Consider the following 19,665-nt stretch of genomic DNA (forward strand, 5'->3'; position numbering starts at 1 on the left):
GAATTGTAGTTCAGTAAAGTAACTTTTCCAGACTATGGCAAGGGTAGAATTTGTATATACACAGAGTATAAGTCACAACATTAGGGTTCTTCGTATGACTCCCCCTAGTGCTGCACTTCCTTCCAAAGCCTGTTGTTGATAACTACAGTGGTACCTCGGGATACGAATTACCCAGGTTACGAAATTTTCAGGATACGAAAAAAAATAATTTAAAAAAACTGTTTCGGGTTAAGAAAGTTTTTTCGGCTTACGAAAAAACTTTTGGTGCTTTTCGGCGCGATTTCGCACCAAAAAGCGGCTTTTCCCCATTAGCGCCTATGGGGATTCGGCTTGCGAAAGCCTTTCGGGTTACGAAATTGACAGCGGAACGAATTAATTTCGTAACCCGAGGCACCACTGTATATGTAAAGTCCATACAAAATATTGCAATGTGTCTTCACCTCCCAACAGAAGCAATCCTGATCTGAGTTCTAGCCAGCCAGTAATAATCTCCTCCAGGACACTCCATTTCATTTCCTCTTACTCCTTTCTCCATTCCATGTCAACATTTGTGGCTGCTGAATACATTCAGTCCTCACTGAGTTTAAGATGTATTCCGCTGTCACAAACAAACAACACAATTGCTGTGGACATAATGGTCCCTCTCTCTTCTTTCTCAGTGGCCCCACTCTGACTCTAATCCAAATGGTACTCATCACTCAGAAGGCTGCCACAAGGAGCTGTACTAATAATATTAGGCAGCTATGGTGCAGGAGGGTGCCAGGGCCCATAGTATAAAGCCCTATTGGGCTCCAAACAGAGTGTCTTCATGATTTCTCTCAGAGCTAACAGAAAGGGAATGAACTATATCGTTGATGGTAAAGGTGGTCATGGCAGCCAATGATCTGTCAGGGTTGCAAAAAAGGTCACATGCTGCCTCCATATTAAGTGAGCCTCACTCCAGCTCTGAATGAATGTACTGATAAGTCTAATTTCAGTCTACAGTTCTAAATTAGTTTTCTTCTGAAAACACACATTTCTAAAGACATGTGATTGCCAGTATGCATTTTAAGTGCATGTTGATACATACTTGAATTGAAAACCTCATTACAACATTCAGAGAAGAATTAACAGCTGGTGGAAAACTATGTTCCTACTTACACACTAGTCTCAGAGAAGTGGATCAGGCCAGAGTGTGTTGATGTTCTGAAAAACTGAATTCCTTAAGCATCCCAGTTTAGTAGTGAATAAAGTACATAAGATCCTTGCAAAGCAGAGAGCAGAAGTGAAGAAAACAAAAGAGGATAGCAAAGCTGTAGCTTCGTATTGAACAATACATTCCAGATAGTGGATTATGCAAACTTAGCCTGCAGCTTTGCTGTTACAAAGACACACATTTTAAAATGGTACTTCTGGTTTCTGCCTTGCAAAATACCTCAATTTTGCAGTCAGTACTACAGACCAATGAATCTGATGTCCATCACCTGCTGCAAATGTTTAACACCTTGGGAAAAAACTGAATAAAGAATACCTTGAAAGAGGATCCATGATCAAGGTCTGCTTCTTGATGTCATCTTGCTTCACTACTACAGAGTGTTTGTACAGTATATGATTTAGGGATGGAAAGAAACCCAAATGAGGAGAAATCTATATGATGACCATCTTTGTAATTTGGGATTTATTCTGCACAAAAAAGAATCTCAAATGTTGCTTTTTTGTGCAGAATATGGCATCTTATGTCCAAAGGTTTGTGGTCATTTTTTGGTGAATATTTTCCAAACTTGAACAAATTTCAAAAACTGCAGTGGGGAGAAAATTGATTACATTATCAATTCTTTCCTATGAAAATGAAATTAAAGAAAAAATCCATCCCTTGTGTGAGTGTTTGTGTGCATGTTCACATAAATAAATATAAAATAATAATAAAAACTTTATTTGTATACCGCCTTTCCGCAATGATCAAAGCGGTTCACAACACCATCAGATACAAATTATACAATACAAATATATAATACATCAAATGCAAAGTACATGAAAACCATAAATACATATAATTAAGAAACAGACTTAAAATCACATGAGAAACTGGCAGCAAATTTGCCTGGAATATGCAAGATAATTTCAATGGCACAGTTAGAACATTTGGCATTCAATCTATTTGTGAATAAGATTGCTGCCATTTGTGGTTTCATGGCTCTGAATACAATTTATGACTCTAAGGAGTCAACTATTAGATGCACTCTTGACCTAGCTCAAGTCTGATTAATCTGTGGTGCTCTAGATATTTTGGCCCACAGGTCTCAAAAGTCTAACCCAGCATGGCCAATGTTAAGAACTTGTGATCCTATCCCATTGTAGCCTCCCATCTTTTAGAATTTAATTCCATCCAGTTTTAAACTTCTAGAGGCAGTGCTTTATATATGAGGGAAATCTGTTGGCCAGTTCACAACACTATGGGTGCCTCTTCATAAGATTGCTTGTGTGAGTGAGCAACACCCTATCAGTTTCAGGCTTATATAGTAGACTGCCTGTGAGTTCATATTGAGGCTTTTGTTCCATCAGCCAGAAACTTTCCACTGAAGCAGATAATAAAACTAAAAGATATCCACACTTTTCAGATTATTGGCAATACAAATGCTAAGCGATGCCCAGGAACAGAGCTTGAAGAAGTTACTTTTTTGGACTGTTGTTGTTGTGTGCCTTCATGTTGTCTCTGACTTATGGTGACCCAAAGGCAAGCCTATCACAGAGTTGTTTGGGCACGATTTGTTCAAAGGTTTTTTTTTTGTCAGTGCCTCTTTCTGAGGCTGAGAGAGTATGATTTACCTAAGATCATCCAATGAATTTCCATGTCTGAATGGGGATTTGAAACTCTTCTCAAATTCTCCAGCCAGCATGGTTAATACTGTTATTGTTGTCACCACCACCTCTACTGCAAGGGTCAAGCCTTTTAAGATTTTTTCTGTTCTTTCTTTCTTTCTTTCTTTCTTTCTTTCTTTCTTTTTCCCCCAGTGGAAAAAAAGTGTCCGAGAATTGAGCCTAGTTTTAATTTATTCTTAGATTGTACGTCATGGGCAGGTTTACTTTATCTACTTTATTGCTTGTTTATACAGCGCTGTGTAAATCTACAGTGCTATATAAATAAAGCATAATAATAATAATAATAATAATAATAATAATAATAATAATGTCATAAGTATAATCCACTAGGTTGTAAGTATCTATGAGAGCATTCATTTGGGAAGAAAGGTACTGTTGGGGTGCTTGAACTGTCTACGTCATAAGGCAAGAGATCCTCTGATTCAGCATTTAGGAATGAGTAGCACAGGAAATGAGATGCCCAGACAAGAATAGCTGCCGCAGCACTCCTGTCAGGAGGATCTGCAATCACTGAGGCAGAAGTGCTGATGCAACATCTTCAACAAAGAATGGCACTGAAGCCGATAAGAACTAAAACAAAATGGTCTTGTTTGCGCTAAGTAACTGACATTCCATCCAAATAAAAGTCTAGAAGAAAATCTAAAGAGATCAATATCGATGTCTTAGAGTTTGCAGACAACTAATGAAATATTTGTTTAATACTATCCTTATCTGCCTCTAAGGATTAAAAACCTGTGATTCTGTTTAACAATAAATTGTATTTCTATGATGACAGTTCAGGAGGAAGGGAGTGGGGAAGCTACTTAGACAGCAATAATGAACGTCAGAGTAGTACTTTAGGAAAGTGAGAAAGGAAATGCTCCAGAAATCCCTTATTTTCTTCTGCATCTACCATTCTGCAGAGAATCGTGATATGGACTTTGAAGTTATACTTCATAGCCAGTGGGCAACAACAACCTAGTCATCACATCATGTTGCAAAAATAATCTGTTACATAATAAAGTCTATTATTGCAGTAGAAAGATTTACAACTAGGGTTGCCAATTTAGGATCATCTCAGGATCTGAGGTTTCCAGGATACAATCTGAGACCTCTGGATGCCCCCTGGTGATATCATTAAGTGCTATGCACTATATACAATTGCAGTTATTCAGAATTTGTCTTTCAAGCACACATACACAAAAACATATTTGCCTATTAGGAAACAGACAGAAATCTTACAGATCAAGGTGAAGTAAGAGGATTATTCCTTCTTACCTATTTTGATAGGATAAGGAATATTTAATCTCACCTACTTGCTTCTATCCAGAAGATTGAAGCAGAACATAATGGACGGTGATCCCTGACACCACAAGCCTAGAAGGGAAGGGGGAAGCTAAGTAAGTAAATACATAGACTCCTTAGAAAATATTTACAAGTTACAGCAACAAATCAGTTAAGCCTTTCAACCTGTAGTTCACTTATGCTCTGTTAGGTGACTGGAGATTTGCATACAGCTCTTTCCTTTTCAACAGCACTCAGCCCACCAAAATTGCCTGGGGTGGTCTATGAAAACATGATACTCAGGACTGTGCCCTGAGATCTGGCAACTCTATTTACCAACAGGAACAGAAGTGGGTCCTAATGTAGTTACAGGATGTAACTGGGTCTAACAAAAGTTGATGGAGATCTAATGCAACAAATCTGGAAAGGGGAAACCAAGGGCTAAAGGCAGAGAACACGAAACCAAGCAGTCAAAGTCCAGTGAGGAAAGAACAAAGAGTTTGCATTAGTACAGGTTGCAGTTGGCTGTTCAGAGCGAGAGCTGACTTATTTGAAAAGAACTGAGAGGATGAATGAATGGACAAATGAATGAATGTTTTCGCTTATGAGATCAGCTGACCAACCTCAGACTGTCAGATAAAGTGACAGTACTCATAGCAATAATGTGGTCTCGAAGATTTTCTTGACACACAGAACTTACCCTGGATATGGCATAAAGTGTTAGCAGTGCAGGAAGTAAAGTATGAAAGGCTCAATGTTGAAGGCCTTCAGTTGGAGACCCATATTCTTGTGTATACATAAACACAGAGATCCACTCCATGTATGAATCCTTTGGCAGACTGCATTCTGTACTAGATCACCCTGGCAGAGATTTCTAAAAGCCTATCACAAACTGCAAATTCCAGGAATCCATGGGATAGAATTTTGGCAGTTAATGTGGAATCATTGCTTTAGTTGTGCAATGTCAAGGGACCTTGTGTCTGCACTGCTTCTCCACTGTACTTCTGATGCTGGGGTTCCAGCATCAGGGTAGAAAAAAGGAACGTGTCTGAGGCTATATTATTCAAGGAGTGTACCAGTAGAAGCTGTTGATCTGCTGGGCATGACCTCTAATGTTTATAAAATGCTAAAGTTGTTCCTCCTCCTCATCTTCCTCCTTCTCCTGGTAATATCAATAGTTAGCCAATTGTCTGTAGTGATCAAGGGAGCCTCAGAGATACCTGACTGGTGGACATGGATAAGCCTGATGTCATATTATTGACTTTTCCATCACAGTAAAATGGTGGATGTGCAATATAGCCTAATACCTGTCTGCTATTGAACTCTGGTCTTTAAAATGATTACTGGAAGAGCTTTGCTTGATGCCTCTGGAGCAGGGACAGGCAGCTTTCTCAGGGGAAAAAATTGGAGCCATTTGAAAATGTTGACAGCTTAGTGTAATATTATGTCAGGGAAAGGAAAAAGTGGACCATATACAAGATGTGAATGCTGACTAAAGGCACCAGTTGCATCAAAAGCAAATAAACTTCTGGAAATTATTGATGGCTAGGGGAGCTGAAAGAACTGACTTAGTTCTTTATGGTATGGTCAGATGGAGAAAAAAAATTCTGGAGACTTAATTGTCATGAAAAGTTTTCCTGTACCAGTTCATAAGATGGATGACCCCAACCATATGTTCTATTTTAAAAAAAAACATTAAAAACTAACTCACTGACTCTCTCTTACTGAAATGTTGTTAGCTGTGTTTCCAAGGGTCAGGTACCTGAGAGTCTGAAAGATAGATCCCAGCACAGGACAGGAGTAGAGGTAGGTAGACTGTGCTAAGACACTTTTTAGAAAAAGCTTTCTGTTTAGACATCTGGCTGGTGATGGCAGGTGTGCTTAAATTCTGGTGTACAGTGAAGGTGCAGAACATATGAGTAGAGATGTACTTGAATTCATGAGCAAAGATGTTGTGGTAGGACATTCTGGGCCAATGGTGGCTAATGGCTTCCATGTCTTGTCAAATCTACTGTATGTTTTAGCCAGAAATTTAAAGGAGCTATCCAAGGGTTTGAACTTTATCACCACAGCTGCTGCTAAAGTTCAGACACCCCATTAACATGCATTGGCTCTGGAGTGCCATTGCTCTGGGTATTGGTGGTCTATTGTCCATGCAGGAGGAGGGATCTTCTTCATACACACCCCAGGGATTAGATGCCATTGTTACCCATACCATGGGTTGCCAGTGGCTCTGGCAATTTATGTGTGTGTTGTTTTTGCTTTTGAGACGTAGTAATGGTATCATAGCCCAGAGTGCCAGAGTAACTGGTAGAATGTTCTTGCTTGGGCAAAAGAATAAAGTAATAGCAATGTTTTCATGTTTTACTTTCTGGTTGTGATATATTAGCAAAGGGAATCAGAAGGTGAGAAAAAATAAACACAAGTTTCACATAGGTTAACAGAGCTCTATCCTGGGCCCAGTACTGTTCAACATCTTTATCAATGACCCTTGCAGTCTCTTCCAGCTCTATGATTCTATGATTCTATTATTCTAAACAGTAATATATATTTGGGCAAGATTATTTCTATCAGAAGGTAAATATATTTCACCTGCCTGAAAATGTTTTGTTAAAGCTGAATTGTGCTTTGAATCTACACAATCAGAAGATCCACAAAGCAGCTTATTCCCAGGTAACTAGGCACAAGATTGCAATTACACCGTTATGTCCTGTAAATTTAACTGTGAGATATTATTAGTGGTTTATTTGGACATTTGTACCAGAATATTAGTTCCTTGTAGTATGAATAATACAACAGCTGTGTACAGCTATGATTACAATAGTGCAAAGCAAACATTTTAAATTAATTTGGATGTTCTTGGAAAACCAAAATATCTGACTGTAACATTTTTTGAGAGAAGCAAGAGGATTTTTGAACTAGTTAGGGATGTTTTCATAGAAGTTATGCCCATTGCTACCATGTGGTCCCAGAACAGGATGCAAGCTTTCAGGTGAAGCTTATATGTATGTGTTATTTGCCACTCACAATCAAAAAGCAAATACTGTATAACTCTCCACAAAATGAATGACAGTTTAAGAGTGGCCATTTTTGCCTCCCCATAGATTTTTTAATGTAAATGTCAAGGTATGTCATAGGAGAAATATCAGGAAACTTTGAAACAAGGCCAGCCTAAGTAATTTCATTGCCAAAGGAAAATAACAATATGGCACCCCCTTCCCTCCACACATTCCATATGAAAAAGCTACCTGGACTTTGGAGAAAACTAGTGATAGTCTCGTATCCTCCACAGGAAGCAAAATAGCATAGAGAGTTCAGAATAGGCTAGATAGCATTCCAACTTCCAACATTTAGTTTCCTCACATCTGCCACTTGCAGTTAATTCCTAAATCTACCTTGCTTTGGCCTGTGCTACTCTGTAGAAAGTAAAAATTGTGTCAGTTCTCCTAGCAACATTTCTCTTTGGATTCATACATAACTTTTCTCTCTTCCCCATCACTGAAAAAAAGGCAAATTGGAAGGTTTTCTGTGATCCCTGTGTTCATTCCCCATTACCTAGCCAGACCAGAACAAACACTGAACTGTCCTTATAAAATATTTTGGTAAAAGCAAAACTGTGTTATTTTTATTTATTTATTTATAACTTGGTAACTAATCTGTAATAATGTGCAAGCAGCAATGCCCAGATTTACCTGATGGCAACCATGATTGGGAATCCAGCATACATTTCATCTGGAAAGGCTTTTATGCATTATTGTGAGTGGGAGAGGTTGGAGGAAGATATCCAGGGACCTGTCAATGTATTTAAGCCCCAGGCTTCACATTAACCTTGTTTTCTCCGCATAATGCTGACTCTCGTCAGTCTGGGACATTCTATAGTACTCAAGAATCCTGACAGCACCAGAGATGGCACACAGTTGCCTGGAGTCCTAAAAGTGCATCTACCTCAGAAAGTTCCTCAAAGTGGTCTCCACCACCCTGGCCTTCTAATTAGGATGAAAACATCCTCCATATGCGCAGCAGCTCATTTTCACAGGAGGCTCTGACCTATATTTTCAAGGGTGTTGGGTACCCACAGTTCTCTGTGACAGCAGCCATATGTCTTATCTAGGCACCTACACCTCCAATGTGTTTATTCCTGTACTACAGATTAACAGCCTGCACTGGGAGTGTGTGGGGGGAGAGCTGTGTTAAATGATGGTATTCTTGTTTTGCTTATAGTAAATCACAGACAGGTTCCTAGATGCCAGTGGAATGGCTGCTCTTGGCCTCACTTAATTGAAGATGACCAAGGCAATTTATAGTCCATTCGTTTACAGTGTGAGCTTTTTATATGCGAAAGTTTTAGCCTGGTGTGAATTTTTCTGACTGGTTTTTAAAACTCAGGGAAAATAGGATTGTGCAAGAGAAGAGCTGCCTGCCTGCCTGCCTGCCTGCCCTCTTATCACCAGCACAGTAGCAGGTGCCAGTCTAATAATCCATGCTCCTATAGTTGGAGCCTACTTTTTTATACCCTATAGAAGTGGTAAATAATATTGGGACAAAATGAGTTAGGATACTTAGGATTCACTGTAGCAAAGAGAATCAGAACAACAAAGGCACTCTCACTGATGAAATTGGAAATGTTTTTTTTTAATTAACACTTCTAATTAGAATTTAACATCTCACTAGCTTCGTATGGGATTTTTCGCTTCCTTAACCTCACGGAAACCTATCTATTGGTTCTAAATAGGCAGTCACTTACCATGCACCACTTGAGGATTTCAATTAATCCCAAATCCTCTAACTTTGGTGTTTGAACTTACATTTGTCTCTGCAGGCCATTCGCCCAAGATTCATTCCTTTTGAGAACCTGCTCAGAAAAGTTTCCTCACTTCCATACCATCTTGCATTCTTTTTTTCCCTTGGTTTCCTTTCTTTCCTTTTTCAAAGAGGCTTATATTTTAAATATGACACAGTAATGCTATGTACATGGGTAAATAATATTTTCTGCTTAATTTATCTCCTGGCAAACCATACATATGCTACAGAAAATCTTATACCCATATGGCCTCACGTTAAACTAAAGTCTTATCTATAGGAAGGAAGTGGTACCATGGAAGATTATTGTGGGGGGGGGGTAGTAAATTAAGATTTACACTTTAATTTTCTTTAAAAGGAAAGTAAATGTTTTCTTACCTCTCTAGTTTATGACATATAGAGGCCTTTCATTTTAAGGTACTTTGCTTCCAAGGGTATCAAGACCTCTGTATGTTGTTCAGATGTGGGCTAGTAGTATTCTACCACACACATTGTGGAAAACAGGTGTGAGATGCCTCACTTATGCAAAAGCCTAGAGGAATTGTTCCCAAACATTGGTTCTCAAGGCATTTTGGTCTTCAACTCCTAGAAGCCCCAACCAGCTTGGCCAACAGTCAGGAACTCTGGGATCTGAAGTTCAAACATCTGGAGGACCAAAGTTTGGGAACCACTGGACTAGACTTTTGCAGAGATTATAATCATGGTGCAGACATACAAACCTTGTATATGATATTCAGGTGTTCAAATGGAATTGCAGTTGACTCATAGACCTGCCTCAGTCAACTTACAAAAGCATACTGCTGTAACAGAGATCTCTATGGCTCTTGTTCCTGTATGGACAATCACAGTCCCACTTTCCTCTTTTTTAAAAAAGTTTATTACCAACAAACTAAACTTAAGGTATAATAAATAAAATATTCCACATGAAATAATGCTGTATTATATTTCTTCTTTAAAGCATTAACAATACTTTGCAGAGCTCTTCTGTTGTTCTTTCTTTTAAAAAGATGGGTTGGGAAGAGTGCACCTGGGAAATGTTATCTTTTTGGACCCCCAGAATTTTCCAACCAGCAGAGAGAAAGGAGAAAAATGTGTCTCATTGCCAATTTCACCTACAGTTGCCAGTCATAATAAAAATTGAATTTTACTTCCATATTGGTGAAAGAACAACAATCTTAACCACATCTGAGATTGAGAGCTACTAACAAGGTTAATACTGTCCCCCAGATCTACCATTCCACACATATCAGTACCACAGGGAAACTTCTTGGAGAGGCTGACTCATTTTCCCTGTTGTTTATGCCCCAGACTTTGTTGTAGTGCATTGTATCATTTTTATCTTTTCAGAGCCCCACCACTATCAGTGCGCTGCATCTGTAGTATTATGCATTTTCTTGCAGGAAACAATATTTTCTATGTGAGAAATAATATTTCAACACAACAATATTATCCTCTGTATAGAAAATAAATGGCTTGGGCCCAGGGTACTTGGAGGACCGCCTCTCCCCATACAATCCACCCCGCACACTCAGGTCATCTGGGAAGAGTTTGTTGAGGATCCCAACAATGAGATATGTGTCAACCTCACAAAGGGCCTTTTCCATCTTGGCCCCTGGGATCTGGAACACCCTTCCCGAGGAACTCCGCACCACCACCTTTCCAAAAATACACATTAAAACCATACATCAAAACCAGGCCAGCTGATACGGCGGCAATCGGCGGCAGGACTGGGCCGCATCCGGCCCACAGGCCGCAGGTTGCCTACCCCTGCTTAAGACCTTCTTGTTTCAGCAAGCCTTTCCCGATGTCCCTTGATACTGGGACTCCCCCCCCCCCCCATATGTACAACATCAACGAGCGTATCAGCTGGCCTGGTTTTGATGTATGGTTTTAATGTGTATTTTTGGAATGTTGGAATGTTGTTATAAGTTTTATTTATGTATTGCAATGTTTATCCTGTATTTTGTATTTGTCATTGCAATTTTTACTGTACACTGCTATGATCAAAATGGAATAGCGGTCTATAAATAAAACTTATTATTATTATTATTATTATTATTATTATTATTATTATTAAAATGCTGTTTTCTGTCCATGTGCTGATGTCCATGTAGAACATGTTGAGAACTGCAAATAGTCTTAGAAAACTATGTTATTTTCAAAGACTTTCTTACCAGTCTATGAAAATTGCTAAAATTAACTGTTGCTTCCCTTGAGAAAAAATTTAGTAAAGAATTACATCCATAATCTTTACAATATATTTTTATTTTATGATAACCATATTGGTATACAGTTTTCCAAGTGTAGTTGTCTCATGAATCTGTGTAAAGGTGTTACAATATTGGCATTTAAACAATTGTTTTCCTTATAATCTTGGACAAATAATTTGCCTTTTTCACAGCCTCATTCCAACCATGGTTGACATCTTGACTGAATTATTCACTGCAATTGCCAAGATCCTTGGTCAGACGTTGCCATATAGAAAGATGGAACTTATTTTCCTTGCATGGAAAAGCAAGTAATTAAAAAAAATCCAACTGATTGAGATTGTCAAAGTTTCTGCACATTTTTTGACATTTTGGGATGTTTTTGTGAAAAAAACTATTTGTGAAAAAAACCTTTGTTTTTGCACAATAGGCCATAGCATTTTTGTTTAGAAAATAGTGCTTTACACATAAAATGGTGTCTGTTGTATAAAATACATGGTAGTGTGTATAATTTTTTTGCACATAAACAAAGGGTTTGTGCAAACATTTTCCTCAAAAAAACCTCACAAGGTTTTAAAGGAGAGAGAGAGAGAGAGAGAGAGAGAGAGAGAGAGAGCACTGCAAGGATGTTGAAGATTTGAAATGCCTGAAGCGGTAGGAAGGGGATGCAGCAAAACAATTACAAATTTAATGTACAGAGAAAGGGGGAAAGAGAGAAATATTACAACTAAATGCGTGTTTTATTTCCTATTGAAATAACACTGACATATATGTGTCATGTCCCCTGGAAAAATAGTGGGTAGACTCAGCTTCTATGGACTGCCCTTGAAATTAATTCCTGACCAAAGGGCCACCTAGCCCAGCATCTTATTTCCCTCATTGACCAAACAAATGGCTCTGGGTGGGACGATGTGAGGGCAGTTGCCTTCACCAGGAAGACATGAAGGCAATAGTGCTCTTAGAACATTTCCCTGCCCATTTCCTTGCCCAATTGCCTCTGTGAACATAATGTTCTATATGATCATCATTGTCAATAAATATAAAGCTATTCCCCTTTGACAAGTTTATTGATTCATGTCCAACTGTAGGGGGCTGTGCTCATCTCCGTTATCAAAGTAAGAGCCAGTGTTGTCAAAGATGACTCTGTGGCCATCTGGCCAGAATGACTACACAGAACTTTCCTTCCCACCAAAGTGGTATCTATTTATCTATTTGCACTTTTACATGCTTTGGAATTGCTAGGTTGGCAGAAATTGGGACTAGAGACAGGAACTGACTCCATTATGCAGCATTTCAGCCTTGAACTGCTGACCTGCCAGTCTTGCAGTTGTGAAAGTCAACATCTTAACCACTGAGCCCCTGCATCCCCTGTCTACTGGTACATTCCTCTGTGTGTGTGTGTGTGTGTGTGTGTGTGTGTATTGACGTCACTTGGTGACTTATGATGATACCATGAAATTCATAATTTATTTTAAGCAAGAAATGTTTAGAGGTGGTTTAACCTTGCCTTCCTCCGAAATATAGCCTAAAGCACCAGTATTACTTGGTGGTCTCCCATACAAATACTAACCAGAGATGGCCCTGCTTAACTTCCAAGATCAGATGGGACCTGGTGCTTTACTCCATTGATTTTTCAAGTTCCCTGGTAGAATGAACTTGGCTAGTGGCAACCACCTATTCTTGTGACAACACATTCTATAAATTAATTACATGCTGTGCAAAAAAGGTGCTCCCTTTTCTCTACTCTGACATCTCTTACCAATTGGCTGGAAATGAGAAGACTCAGATGTGTCAAAGAAGGAAAACTGACAAGCACACCATGCCATATATAAGTTTGGGGGGGGGGGGGCTTTACAACCTGAAATCTTGGCTATCAGGGGTGTAGGAATTTCTCATCCAGTTTCATCTACCAGTTTCAGACAATGCATTTCTCTTGCCATAGAAACATAACAGCCTAAAAAGTGAGCAAAACAGTACGACACAAGAGTGTGGATCATGTAGCTATTCGCTATCACCAGCTGATTTTTTTTTTCACACTTTTGTCTAGAGAAAATGTGTTCTGTACCTAGTAATTTAAAATTATGGTCTTCCCACTTTTGTTCAGAAACCAGGGAGACATCCAGCAACTATCATTGTTATACTTCTAAACTAAGAAATCACTTCTGGTAGGCTGTATTTGCAAACAAAAGTAGGAAATAGCTCCTGCACATCAGCATATGATGGGTTGGCATTTGAATCTTTGAGTTGGATGCTATTCACAAACGTTATTTGCAAGACTCTGCAGGCTGAATTGCATCTCTTTTGAAAGAGTCTTGAATATAGTTGTCACAGGAAGCAAATTGGAATGGAAAATAAATTACTGATATTTGGTACACATACAATAAAGTATCTACATAACACAGAACAAGCATTTGGATATCAATGATATGGCCCCTCAAATGTGAAATCATGGCAGATAGTTTGAGAAATAGTATTATTCAACAAAGCTGGACTGCTGAAGTAAGCATGCAACATGTGTATTTTATAGACTATAGCTTTCATTGGATTGGAGAAAGGTATGCTTTTAGCTCTCACTGTAGAAACAGATTTTAAATCTTAAAATAAATTTTAAAAATAGATCAAATCTATTCTTTCTTTATATTTTTAATAAAATGGTTCAAAATGTTTATTCTGACACAACCTGAAAATGTTTAAAACACAATTTAAATTACTTTTATGTCCCAATACCTTCCATGAGATTGAATGCAGTCCATACAGAAACTAGCCTTCTGATAATTTTTGGTTATTACTGGATAAAGAGTAGGGCTGATATTCAGTATTACAGTATGAATTTATACGTAACTGGGGCTGCACCTGCACTGCAGAAATAATCCAGTGGAACCTCCATATTCAGTGATAAATACTATTGAAATTCCTTTCAATACTAAATCTTGGATAAAAATCACAGGAGATATACTGTTGTCTTCATGTAAGCTAGATACATGAGCAGTCACTAGATGAAACCAAATTCTAGAAAAGATGGCCTAGTCCAATTCATCCCTTAAATGTTTTCATTTCACTAAAAGGATTGTTTCCAAATATCATACATTTACACTGATGAAATCAATTCAGTTACAACAACAAACTCATAATAATAAAATGTTTTTTTTATTTCTATCCCGCTTTTTGCCAGGCTATCAAAGCGGCGTACAACAAGTTAAAATGCATCCATATATACATAATGCCCCCCTTAAAACAAGATTAAACAGTATAAATTTAAACTACATATTAAAATCCAACTAATCCAAATAATAATCATCATGGGCAGAGTTCAATAAATGGGAAGTCTTATTCGTGGCCAAGTATTTTATTCTGGGAAGGCATGCCAGAAGAGATCTGTCTTAATGGCTTTTTTAAAGCTCTCTAGATTGGTAATTTGACGGATCTCGTCTGGCAGGCCATTCCATAATTTGGGAGCGGCTGCAGAAAATGTCCTCTGGGAGGTCACCGTCAACCTGGTCTTTAAGGGTTGTAATAAATTCCTCCCAGAGGACCTGAATGTACGGGGCGGATTGTATGGAAGCAGGCAATCTTATTTAGATTGGGCCCAAGTCATGTAGGGCTTTGAAGGTAATAACCAACACCTTGTACTGTGCCCGGAAACTAATAGGCAGCCAGTGGGGTGACTTCAATATTGGTGTCATATGGCCACTCCTTGCTGTTCCTGTGACCAACCTGGCTGCCATATTCTGTACCAACTGGAGTTTCTGGACTAGGCACAAGGGTAGCCCCATGTAGAATGCATTGCAAAAATAAAATCTTGAGGTTACCAGTGCATGTACTACAGTTTCGAGGTCACCCTGATCCAGCAAAGGGTGCAGTTGGCGTATCAGCCGAAGCTGATAACATGCGCTCTTGACTGTCTCATTCACCTGATTCCTCATCTGAAGTGACGGGTCAAGACGCACCGCCAGACTGCGAACACAGTCCTTCGAGGAGAGCGTGAGCCCCTCTAGGACTGGACGTTGCAGCCCAATACCTGGTTTGGGGGCCCCTAGCGTAAGTAACTCCGTTTTGTCTGGATTCAACTTGAGCTTGTTTTCCCCCATCCAATCCATTACTCCCTGAAGACACTGATTGAGGGGAGAGATTCCATCTGTCACTGTCACTGATGACCAGGACATGGAGAAATATATTTGGGTGTCATCAGCATACTGATAACACCCAGCCCTACATCCTCGGATGATTTCTCCCAGCGGCTTCATATAGATGTTAAATAGCATTGGGGACAGGATGGTGCCTGAGGGACACCACAATTAAGCTCTGTTTTTGAAGAGTGACTGTCCCCGAGCATCACCCTCTGGAACCTGCCCACGAGGAAGGAATGGAACCACTGCAATGCAGTGCCTCCAATTCCTAACTCTCTCAGGCATTCCAGAAGGATGTTGTGGTCTACTGTGTCGAATGCCACTGAGAGGTCTAGCAACACCAACAGGGTCATGCTCCCTCTGTCGATGGCTAGATGAAGGTCATCAGTTAAAGCGAGCATGGCAGTCTCCACCCCATACCCAGTCCTGAAGCCCATTTGAAATGCATCAAGAAAATCGGCTTCATCCAAGACCACTTGGAGCTGAAGAGCAACTCATATGCATAACAGCTTACACCTTTCTTCATACTGCTTCAATAAAATGAAAAGACAACAAGCTATAGTTCCCAGAATTCCATAGCATGAAGCCATTGTAGTTAAAGTGGTGTCAAACTGGATTATTTCTGCAGTGTTGATTCAATCTAGGTTGCTTTATTGCAAACTTACATAAATGCCACCCAAGTCCATCCTAACAGACAGTAGCTGATCAGGCAAAGGAGGTACAAGGAAGAGGATGTTTCTAGCATTCCTCCCACCAGTCAGCAAGGCTGTAACAACCCAAAGCAGAACCCCTCTCACAAGTCCTTGCCATAGCCTCACTTGCTGGTGGGAGTGTGGTGGAAGCATTGTAGGTGGGAGTGTGGTGGAAATGGTATCCTTTTTACATGCCAAATCGGCAGGTGAACAGACTTCTCTCGCCCAATCCAGCAGCTGGCTCATAAGGCGGTCTTGGGCAGGCAAAGGCTGCATCTGCACTGCAGAAATTATACAGTTAAGACTTAGGCTGCATCTGCACTGTAGAAATAATACAATCTGACACTGCTTTAACTGCCATAGCTCAATACTATGGAGTTCTGGGATTGGTAGTTTTGTATTTAGCCTTCTGTGTCAGAAACTGCTGGTGCCATTATAAAATACAAATCCCAGGATTCCATAGCATGGAGCCATGGCAGTTAAAGCGGTGCCAAACTGCATTATTTCTGCAGTGCAGTTGCAGCCTTACATGGTTGTGCAGATGTAATTAAGTAGCCAATCTGGGATATCAGATTTCTAAACCACACAATGTCTTGAAATTATGAAAATCTGCAAGCTGTTTCTAGAGAATGCATGTAACCCATGGGAAATATATATGGGGAATATATATGGAACCCATGGGGAATATATATATGCACTGACACTCAGTTCATTAATTTGCTTTAAGGAGGGAGGAGATAGTGGGATTTATTTTATAGTGGGATCTTTTTGAAGAGACGGGATAGAAATAATAATAATAATAATAATAATAATAATAATAACCTGTGCTTACTGATAATTTGCATAAAATCTACGCATGGCCTTGGAACATTATCAGTTTCCACATGTATCTATTTGGCTTTCCTTCAAGAGAATTCTTCAAAGCCTTGACCAGTTGAGGTGTATAAAGCTCCTCACCTCTGCAAATCTTTCCCTAGTATAGCTTACCAGGTGCCTACCCTGATGTCTTTTCAGCCACAAGGGGAAAAGATTAGCTTTCTGGGGCATTATTTGTTTTATATTCAGATATATCTTCTTCCCAGTCTTATGCTTTTTTCTTTTTCTTTTTTTAAGACCACATTTACATTTCTAACAGATTTGTGTTATACATTGCACCTTTTATGGATTTTAATTATATATTCAGCTATGTCAGCCACCCTGGGACCTAACTGAAGGATATGTTATAACTGCCAAAAAATATAAATAATGTAAATTTATGCAAATACTTTAACACAAAAGAGACACTGCAATTTTATTGCATAATTTGGAGGGAGAATAGGCATACGACATCACCAGCCCACCCCCTCAATGGTGATGAATGATTATTTGCAGCATTTTATAAAGTGTATGAGGATTATCCTTCAACATGGTCTAGCAAATACTTCTCAGGGGCAAGACCTGTCAAATGAAATATACCGGGAAAATGTGCTGTATTTAGATCTTGGAGGGCAGAAAGAATTCACAGTTTTTGCACAGAACAAACTGCGATAAACAAGAAAGAGTTAAGCTGTACTGATACTTTGAGTTTAAATGCATTTTAAACAGAATTAAATATATTCAAGGATCATAGATATATTAGCAACTATTAGCAACTCATAGCTGCTAATAAAGCTATCTTCCATCAATATATGAGTGCATTAGCCAAATGGAACCTCCATATTCAGTGGTAAAATTACTTTAAATACTAAAATGTTGGATACAAACCATAGGAGGAATACTGTTGCCTTTATGTAAGCTGGATACATGGGCAGTCACTAGATGAACTAAATGCTGGAAAAGATGGTCCCGTCCAGGAGGTCTCTAGAATGTTGATATTGAACTTAACAAAAAGAGATTGTCTCCAAATATAATAGACAACAACAACAAACCCATATGGTCATATTGTCTCCAAATATAATAGACAACAACAACAAATTCATATGGATCACAGTGTCAACCTTTCTTCATGTTGCTTCTATAAAATGTAAACACATCAAGAAACAGCATAGAGAGATATTTGAGATCATGACTGCAAAACAGAAACTGAGTTGGACATCTCTCGTGAGGCTCAATGTTTTGGCTTGCCTGAGGTTGTAACTCTGGAGAAGAACCATTTGCTGCAGTTCTGTTTAGCAGGTGATTTACAGAACTGCAGTTTTCTCGATGACTTTACTAAAACACCCAGGGCAAAGTAATGTTTATAGCACACAGTGATGCATAATAGTATAGGTTGACTAAGCTGTAATTGTGTCACAAAAAATCTCGCCTATCTATCAGACCTTAGTGCTGCAGCACATCTGTCCACTGTGTATACTAAAGTAATATTTATAGGGTGTTCCTTAAAAAAGAACACAAAGACTGTCTGTGCATTTTAAAAAAAGCCACAATGGCACACTGAATTGTGCCTAGTGCCTCTGCAGAAATCTGAATAAAGTTGGAGCAGGAAAATTGCTGACCTCCAGGCAGTGTTGGACTGCATCTGCCATTGGCCCTTTCCAGCACAGCCAATGGTGGAGCATGATGGAAGTTCTAGTCCAACAATATCTGGACAGCCAGATTTTGCCCATTCCCAAATAGGAAGGTTAGCAGCAGTTCTAGCCACAAACTATGTATGCATTGAAGCAATTATTTTAAAGCATAAAGATATTTGAGAAAGATTGGGATTTTGCTAGTGAAAATACTTAAACGTAAATTGGACCCAGCTCATGTGGTGCTGGATGTGAGAGGGGAATATACAAGAAGGGAACATGGATCAGCACCCTTCCTTCTCATCCACTGGCCATTTTTATGCTACTCAGGTCTGATGGAATCCATGAATGGACTACTGGCTACATTTACACTGCAGAATTAATGCATTTTGATATTGCTTTAATTGCCATGGCTCAATGGAATTTTAGAATTTGTCATTTTGTTAGATATTTAGCCTTTTCTGTCAGAGAGCTCTGGTGCCACAACAAATGACAAATCCTAGGGTTCCAAAGGATGGAGTTAAAAACTCCATGATAGTTAAAACCAGTGTCAAACTGCATTAATTCTACAGTGTGGCAGCAGCCATTGAAAGCTCCACTAGAATAACTCTGAATGATAGCCAATTCTTATGTAAATCTTATTGATTAGGTGACCCTACTCTACAGGGACGACTAATAGGACTCAGTCCCTTGTATGCCTAAAACCTATGTGAATAAAAAGTCCTACAGAATTCAACAACATGTAGTACAGATTTCAACCACATAAAATCAAGGGAATTACTTCATGTAATTGTTATGTCAATTGCAGGGCTGTTTTCAGATTTGAAGTGGACCTTGGGCTGGAGTCTTCCAGTGTCCCCCTTCTCTATTTGTAGATTCCAGTAATTTGTGAAGCAAGATGAAGCAGCAAGCAGAAAATCATCTCATGCACATTTAAATTTCTCACAATGATCTATCATGACGCCACATTAGGGACTAATTGAGAATTTAGTGGCAATTGGACCCAGACACTGGGTCGGATTTGGAATTTTAGGCCGGGCTTTGTTGATGAATTAGGGCTAAGAGCAGATAATATAATAAAGTAAGAGAATTAGTGGCGGTTGATAAGTTTTTCAGTGATGCAACCAGTTTATTTTACTTTTATTTAAAAAATATCAGTTAAATCTCAGTTGATACTCCTCAGAACAAGTCTGGATTCTTTTCTGCAGCACCAGAAAGTTAGAAAGAGAAA

This window comes from Sceloporus occidentalis, unplaced genomic scaffold (assembly GCF_023333645.1).
Source record: "Sceloporus occidentalis isolate IW3139 unplaced genomic scaffold, rSceOcc1.0.p SCAF_2, whole genome shotgun sequence".
Lineage (NCBI taxonomy): Eukaryota > Metazoa > Chordata > Lepidosauria > Squamata > Phrynosomatidae > Sceloporus > Sceloporus occidentalis.